Raw genomic sequence first — 8,938 nt, forward strand, 5'->3', positions numbered from 1 at the left:
ATTAGGGGAAATGATCTGAAGGATATGGAAGGCCTCAGGGGCAGAGGAAGTATAGAGACATAGAAATGTTTTGTGTTTGGGGTGCCTGGGTGGCTCAGTCGGTTGAGTGTCTGGCTTCCGGCTTCGGCTCAGGTCATGATCTCACGGTCCGTGGGTTCGAGCCCCGCGTCGGGCTCTGTGCTGACAGCTCAGAGCCTGGAGCCTGCTTCAGATTCTGTGTCTCCCTCTCTCTCTGTCCCTCCCCTGCTCGTGCTGTCTCTCTCTGTCTCTCAAAAATAAATAGAAAACATAAAAAAAAAGAAATGTTTTGTGTTTATATCTTACCATATTAGACCCTTTGTAAATTTTGACTCTATTTTACTTAACATTCAATGAGTAAAATATATATTATTAAAAAACCATTTCATCTAGGGGTGCCAGAGTAGCTATCGGTTAAGTATCCAACTTTGGCTCAGGTCTTTATCTCACAGTTCATGAGTTCGAGCCCTGCATTGGGCTCTGCGTTGACAGAGCCTGGAGGCTGCTTCAGATTCTGTGAATCCCTCTCTCTCTGCCCCTCCCCTGCTCAACGCTGTCTCTCTGTCTCTCAAAAATAAAATAAACATTAAAAAATCACTTCATCTAACATTTGCCGGGCATCTAGCATTTTTCAGAACTGTGTTCCATGACAGGACAGGAAAAGCAAGTCCATGTATTCTCCTTTGCCAGCACAGGACGTTGGTGATGGCTCCCTGGAGCATTGGGAGGAGGGTTTGCAAGCTAAACCAAAGCTCAGACGAAACAAGTTCTGGGGTCGGTAAGGATGTCTGACCCTGATGTGGATGTGTCATTTGCCTCCGATTTGTTGTATCCCTGCCGTAGGAATACAGGTTAAGTGGCAATGCTGGCCTTCCCAGAACTCATAATATACTCGTGACAGTTGTGGATTACAACCAAAGGAGTGTAACAAAATGGGACTGGATGCAGAGGTGGGGCTGCCTCAATAATTCACACTTTGAAGGCAAACTTAAAGCTAGTTCAGGGAAAGCTATTGTTATCTATTTTGTATCTAGGGATTTCTTACAATATTTAAATTTTTTAATGTTTATTTTTATTTTTTGAGAGACAGAGTCAGAGCATGAGTAAGGGAGGGGGCAGAGAGAGAGAGGAAGTCACAGAATCTGAGGCAGCCTCCGAGCTCTGAGCTGTCAGCACATGTCCTGATGCAGGGCTTGAACTCACAAACTGTAGGATCATGACCTGAACCGAAATCAGATGCTAAACCCAGTAAGCCACCCAGGCGCCTCCCTCCAAAATTACACTTAGAAAACACTGTTACAGAATGTAAAGTATGTGAAAAACAACTCTTCCCAAAAGTTATTGCCCAGAGTATGTATTTGTTCTCACACGGACAGTGTCTGAAATCTTGGTTTTCTTTTATATGTAAGTACTTAACCTCTTTTAGGCGAATATGAGCTCCCCAGAGACAAGGTCCAGAACACCAGGTTCATTTCATCCCTCACCACACACAGGAGCGTAGTATCGAATGAAGTAATGAAGAACTAAGGGACTCTTAACTTCATTTCCCCCTAGTATGTAGTCAGCCAGCCTTAACAGTTGAATCCCAGAGATTGGGATAAGAAGGTGGTGAAAAAAAAAAGTTAATTCTATTTCCAACCTCAAGAAAATCTCAGGTTAGAATCCAGCAAGGTCCTTACCAGCTGCTCACTTGAACAGCAGTGGGGTTTTTTTTTGCCAGAGGGCCGTTCAAGAACAGAGAGAGTTAAATTGATTAAATTTCAGCTACAGGGCCAATAAAATCATGGAAGACTGTGGTTACACGGGGACAGCACAAGGCTTATTGAACTTGAACTACATGAGTAATTTAAAATGACAACAAAAGGCTCATTTTCCTTGACAGCAGGCAGAGGAATCATCTAGCCTGGCTTCTCGGTGTTCAGGTTCGCTTTGCTGGGGTCACTCAAGCGGCTTCCGGCCCTTTATTCTACGCAGAGACTGGTGGGCCACGTCATGCCTCCTAGCTGGGCAAGCAGAATACTTGCAATTTAGACCACAGAGCTCAAAGCTCAAGAAAGGGCAAAAGCTTGGACAAACCCCACAGACAGATGATTGCCTTTGGTTTGATTCCAAATGAGAATCAATGCAGCATGGCAGCTGATGGAAAGGGACTGCACAAAGTAGAGATAAATTGATAAGATAACTGCATAATTTTGTAGGGATTTGGCACGTGGCCAGGCCAGCAGGAGTCCCACAGCAAATTAGGATTGTAAGACTGCCACTGACTGGGAAGCATGTACAAATGCGCATTTTCACCCAAGCCAAATGAAGGTCTTCATTTTTTCCCTTTCCCCCTCCTCTCTCCACCTCTGCATCTAGCATGACATTTTCACAATTATGTAGGTCAGCCCAGGTAAAGAGCCACCATTTCAAACCTGAAATGTTTTCTACAGTAGCCTCTGCTAGTATGTCAATCTTTGAAACCTCACGATGCAGGAATGCATGTGTGAGAGAGAGCCATCTGACTTATATTTTGAATGCCTAAAGCTTTGCCCAAAGGTGGGATAAAGTCAAGATTTATGAGGTTTTGAGGTTCAGACTTAAAAAATAATAAAGTCAAGGACATTTTATTTTATTTATTTTTTAAAAATGCTTAATATTTATTTATTTTTGAGATAGAGAGAGACAAAGCGTGAGCAGGGGAGGGGCAGAGAGAGGGGGAGACACAGAATCCAAAGCAGGCTCCAGGCTCTGAGCTGTCAGCATAGAGCCCGATGCGGGGCTTGACCCCACGAACTATGAGATCATGATCTGAGCCCGAAGTCAGATGCTTAACTGATGGAGCCACCCAGGTGCCCCAAGGAAACTTTAAACCTAACAATTTTTGCAAGTTGGCTGGCATTGGGTCAACCAACCAATTCTTACTTTATAATCAGAGAGTTGCTAACCCCATCCGGTTAGGAAGAGTTCGATGGAAATACTCGTGTCCCAGGGAACAGCCAGAGTATTTCCCACAAATTAGTCCTCAGCTGATCAGTAGAAAGAGAGGTGGATGGAAAAGAGTGGACCCAGCCGTGCGAGCTTCTCTGGGAGAGAGCTGGGCAAGATATATATATCTACTGAATTCTTTAGGAAAACAGGTTGTGTCGGATTGGAAGAGTCAGTTCCTAGCCCCGTTTCTTCTCCACTCTTCCTATGGTGCCTTCGCGAGGTGATTTTGCACTTCCTCCCCTCACTTCCCTACTGTTGGACATTTGGCTCAACCATGAAACTTGCTTTGCTGAATGGGATGTCAGTGGATTCACTGCAGGTGGTGAACCATTGCCTGGAGGTTCCTCCAGGCCTCCGTGTTCTCTTTCTCCTATTTTCTCCTATTTCTCCTCTATTTATCACCTTTGTCTCTTTCCAGTCCCCCTTGGTGGCTGCCACACCTTTGGTTTCAGAATTAATCGTCTATTTTCAGAATCCTACTGAGAGAAGTTCTTTCCCCACGTTAGCTCAGAAGTTCCTACCAGGATTTGATTGTGTCATCCAGTTTCTGCAACTTCAGGAGGCTCCAAACAACATTTTGGGGCATTTTGTCCCGGCTTCTATTACATACTTAAGAACACAGGCTTAATGTTGAAGTGAAATGACTTTAAAGAGCCGAGTATCCTGCAACACATCCGGTGGGATCTAAAGAAGGCACACTTTTTCTTTAAAGGGCCAGCTAGTAAATAGTTTTGGTTTTGCAGGCCCTGTGGTCTCTGTCATACATAACTGTTCAGCTCTGCTGAGCAAAAGCAGCTATAGTGGCTGCAGGAATAAACGGGTGTGGTTATGTTGTGAAAATTAAAAAAAAAAAACAGGAAGTACACAACATTTTGCCAACACCTGATTTAAAGCACAATCCGGTACTTTTAAAATCCTTTACAATTAATGTAAAACACCCACATTTTAAATGCATACAAGAAAAGTTCTGCAAGAAAAAAAAGTGTGTCACAGCGGCTATTTAGTCATTGCAAACTTCGCTCACCCGACTGGAAGCTAAGTTATGGCTCCCATTTTAAAAGTGTTTGCCTTTTAATAAACTAAAATTGCTATTACTGAGAGCAGGTTACTATAGAAGGAAACCTGGGATCTTGGAGATTCATAAAGCAATTCATTTGTCCTAGTGATTGTGACCTCAGAAAAATAGAAAATATTTTCAAAGCCATCCAGTTTCAGATTTACCCATTTTGCTAGTCTTTGTTTTGATTTTTTGCTTGTTTATTTGTCTGAAAGCAAACACATTCTTAAAACACTGGATGTTTTCTTGGGGATTTATGACACAGTCTTCATTCCATGATGAAGATGGTAGCTGGTTGCCATGGAGACGGTGACCCAAACTCCACTGAGGTCTGTGATTTCTGGTGGAAAATGAGCATCAAGAACAAATGAATTTTTTATGGCACTTTTAAATTTCAGAACTAACCTTTAAACTGACCCTATCATATTATCACTGGGATTATCTAGTTATAATTACTTCTGCTGGTCATGAAAAGTTGTTAGATATAAAACTACAGCTGAGCGGTACAGAACACAGAACTAGATACGGCCAGAGGCCAGATCCCAAATTCAAACCACAATTCTCCCTGGAGAGAAAGAGCTAGAAGAATGACTTCTCAAGGTTTGTGAGTTTGGTTCCCAATGTTTGGAAGACAGAAAATAAAAATCTGGGAGTTTTTGCATCCTAACATATCTGTACCAGTGATTTTCTGGGTAGATGAATAGAAAGGAAATTGCATTGGTCATTGAAATTAGGTTCAAGTCTTTGCTACAAAGTCCCATTAGACTCTGGCTGCCACATGACGCAAATGAAAATACAAGATGCACAGTTAAATTTTAATTTCAGAGAAACAATGAATGCTTTTTTAGTAAAGTATGTACATCCCATACTGAAAAGTATTCATTATTTATCTGAAATTAAAATTTAACTGGGCATCCTATATTTTATCTGGCAACTCTTTCTTATAGAAATCATATATATAATCATTCCAAGGCTAGTATTTTCCTATTAGATTAATTTTTATCTAAAACCTTTATAGCTGTAATAGCATTTTTCCAGGTTAGAAAGGCTAACCACTCTAACAAGCGCTCCCCACTTATTAGTGGCTTATTACAACGTATGGTCTCTTTTGCTCGAATCACATCCTGTGGGATTCGGCAGGCTGCCTTCCACATGGTGATTCATGGAGATAGGTTTTATGTTCTCTGACTTTGTCATTTTCAAAATATGGTCTCAATAAAACTAAACAATAAAATGCACCCTTCCCATTGGTAAGATCCAGTCACGGTTCCACCTAGACTTCCTTCCACACACGCCTGCCCAATATCTTTGTCAGCGCCACCTCAAGTGTGGTCCTCAAATAGCATTAGCATCACTGGGGAGCATTTTAATAGTACAGATTCCTGGCCCCCATCCTGACCTACTGAATCAAATGCTCGGAGTGTAGTGCCTAGAAATTGCATTTTAACAAGACTTCTAGATGATACTTATGGAGTCAAACTTTAATACACAAACTTAGTGTCTTCCTTAACACAGTGCTTGCTGCACCCTTCTCTTCTTTCCTCTTGCTCCTCTCTGTACCCACTGTAAACACTCGTAATTAGGGCAAAGTGTTCTCTAACTTGGTCTCTTCCTACCTCATCAAAAATTACCTTCTCCTGAGTCCCAACATGGTATTAGCAGATATCCACCTCCCCCCCCAAAAAAGCAACCAAATCAATTACCAAGAATGATCTAGAGTATTGTTCTTCAGGGAGTACTTGTTTTTTTAACTATGTTTTGAAAAAAATATTCTAGGAAAGGAACTTTACAGTAAGCCTGAGAACAACCCAAAATTCAACGTCCTACATCATTGACAAGTAAGTAAAACCTTGTGTCACTCACCAGTTTAATTGCTCACATAGTGGGCCTTTACTAAGGCTTCTGGGAAGGAAAGCACACAGTCACTCTTTCAAGTTATAAGAACTTCTTGCTCATTCCTACCATCTTTCTAGTGCCCATTTATTTTATTTACTTTTAAAATCATCTAGGTTTAAAATGAGTTTCCTTACTTCTTTTTAAAAATCTTTTTAATGTTTTTTAAATTTATTTTTGAGAGACAGAGAGAGACATCACGAGCAGGGGAGGGTCAGGCAGAGAGGGAGATACAGAATCTGAAACAGGCTCCAGGCTCTGAGCTAGCTGTCAGAGCCCAATGTGGGGCTTGAACCTACGAACCGTGAGATCATGACCTGAGCCGAAGCTGGACACTTAACTGACTGAGCCACCCAGGCGCCCCTAAGTTTTCTTATTTCTAATACTTCTGAAAAATGATAACTCAGAAGCTGAGCAAGATATCCTTGGTGTTTTAGATATGAGGCTTAAGCGGGATCAGGTCTGCACATTTCCAAAAATGCCCTCCATCAATGTAGAGGACCATACAAAGCAGGGCTTCTCTGAACAGTCCTAGGAGTAAGGTGAGCTTTTTTCAGAAGCCTACCTCTCTCTATTGTTACCCTTCTGTGCCCTTCCTATCTCTTCCACCCCAAAGCATGCCATATATTCATAGATACCTAAAGTCCTTATGTTTCATTCCAAATTACCCTCTGGAAAGTAACTAACAATAACAATAGCTACTGTTATCACATTTAGCATACTTCAAATGCTGAGTTAAGGGCTTTATAAATGTTATTTCATTCAATCTTTGCAATGGCCCATGAGATAATTATTACTAGACTTATTTTAAAGAATCTTGGGGAAGGTGAAAGAAATTTGTCCATGTTTACCCAGATTGCACAGCCGGGTCTACTGAACTCAAAAGTCATGATTCGTTTCATTTCACAAATGCTGCCTCTAGGACATGCCATTTTGCTGCTTTTCCATGGGCATTTGTGTTGGACAGAATCTATCATGACAGAATGGGTTTGTACTACCTTGAAGGGACATGGGCGTTGATGAGCAGGTTGAGGTGATCTGATCACCATGAGAGCCTCCTGAGATCACAGTATGGGTACTCGCCCTGATACAGGAAGGCAAGACTCACAGGGTAATGTTTGAAGAAGACAGAGACATTTTCCCTGACAAAATGAAACCTGCTTGTGGATGTTTTCTTCTTATAAGTCAAGGCGTATCTGAGAGACTTTTAGAGAATCCCCTTTTAGAAAGAAGGGATTCTTTGCATATAGACAGGTGTTGTAACCAGCCTAAATTCTATTGATCTTTTAATTTTTAAAATTTATTTTCCAAATTCTGTTTTTTAGAATAAAAATGTGACTCCTCTATAAAGGCCCCAAATACCCCGGTAGTGTATAGTTGCTAGGTGAGAGTGAATCCAAGCAGTATGAGACACCTGAGCTCACACCTGAGTACACATGCTAGTTATAGTTAGCATGGCAGACCCTGGGAAACAGAGGATAGACATCCAGAGGTTCAAATCCCAATTCTATAACTGACTATTTCTCTAAACCTTGATTTCCTTATCTTCATATGAAGATAATACATCCTAGGTTGCCCTGGTAATTCATACACAGGTTCTATGTTACCCAATTAATAAGCTTTCAAGATTATGAACATCGATATTGACAGAACCCAGTCATCTATGACCCTGTCATCCTGGACCCAGAACATGTGTACTGCTAGGCTATAGGTAATATTGTGGTGTCAAGGGGCTAACGTAGAGACAGTTATAGTAAGGATTATTAGCATTTTTGAACTTTACTATGTACCAAGTCCTGTGTTAAGCACTGAATGTGTACAATATCTTATTTAAGCCTCACAATGACTCTATGAGCTACCATTACCTGCATGTCACAGATGAAGGGGCTGAAGTACAATAAATTAATTAGCCAAGATCACACAACTAGAAAGAGGTGGAGCTAGGGTTTGAAAAACTCCGTGGAGGAGCCAAGATGGCGGAGAGGAAGGGAGCTCTGTAAACTTCATCTGCCCCATCGATTGAGCTGAGAAGGACATTGCTCTCATCTGCAAGAGTGGAGGGAGAAAATACGGACTCCAGAAGGAAGAGAACCTCAAGGATACCTGAGTGAGTGAGTGCGAACTGGGGAGATTGGAAAATGGGTCAGCCCGAGAAGGGCAGGGGAGGTGGGAGCCCCAGCCCAATGCAGCGCAAGCGCAGGGAGGCCGAGAGACAAAGGGAAGAGACAGAGAGACTGAACACGCTCATAGTACTGTCTCTGGGGAAGAGGTAAAGAACGCTTAACTGCACTTGGAGAGAGAAGCTCACTCCATAGATAACTGCTGGGTAGCCTGAATCCCAAACCCAGGTGGCGCAAGGGAAGGAAGAGCTTCCAGCCCGGCGCCATCTTGGCAAGGAGTCGGCGACCACTGCCACAGTGGTGATAGGGGTGCTCACTTCGACCTCGGTTTTGGGAGTGGGAGCACGCACCTCATTTCCACAGCGCATCCTGCCCCCAGCATTGGCCCCATGAAACCTGAATCCCGGGTGCCAACAGGGAAAAAATAGCCCCCACCTCTGCGTGATCCCAGCAGGGAATTGGCGGTGGTGGAGACCTGGGTGCATGCACACAGGCTGCAGGAGCTCCCAGCTCATTTCCAGCAGCTCCCGGCGCCGCCTCAGGCAACAGCTGCGCACTCATTCCTCCCCCAACGCTAACACGATCCCCGCTGGGGGTTGAGTCTGTGACGGTGCACACGCACTTCACCTCCTGCTGCGCATCTCGCCTCAGGCAGGGTCAGCCGAAATCCCAGCCTGAGCCAAGACAAACCGATTCCTCCCCCTAAGAAGTCAGCAACCAAAACAAAAACACCATCTGTGGTAGCATAAAGAGTGCATGGACTGGAACTTTGAACCGAGACAGGCCTGGAAAATACAACTCTGCTCAACCGCGGCAAAAGGAGATCGGACTCATTAGAGTGGCCTACAGTTCTTGTTCAGCAGAACTTGGTGTGCCGCCT

This window comes from Suricata suricatta, chromosome 5 (assembly GCF_006229205.1).
Source record: "Suricata suricatta isolate VVHF042 chromosome 5, meerkat_22Aug2017_6uvM2_HiC, whole genome shotgun sequence".
Lineage (NCBI taxonomy): Eukaryota > Metazoa > Chordata > Mammalia > Carnivora > Herpestidae > Suricata > Suricata suricatta.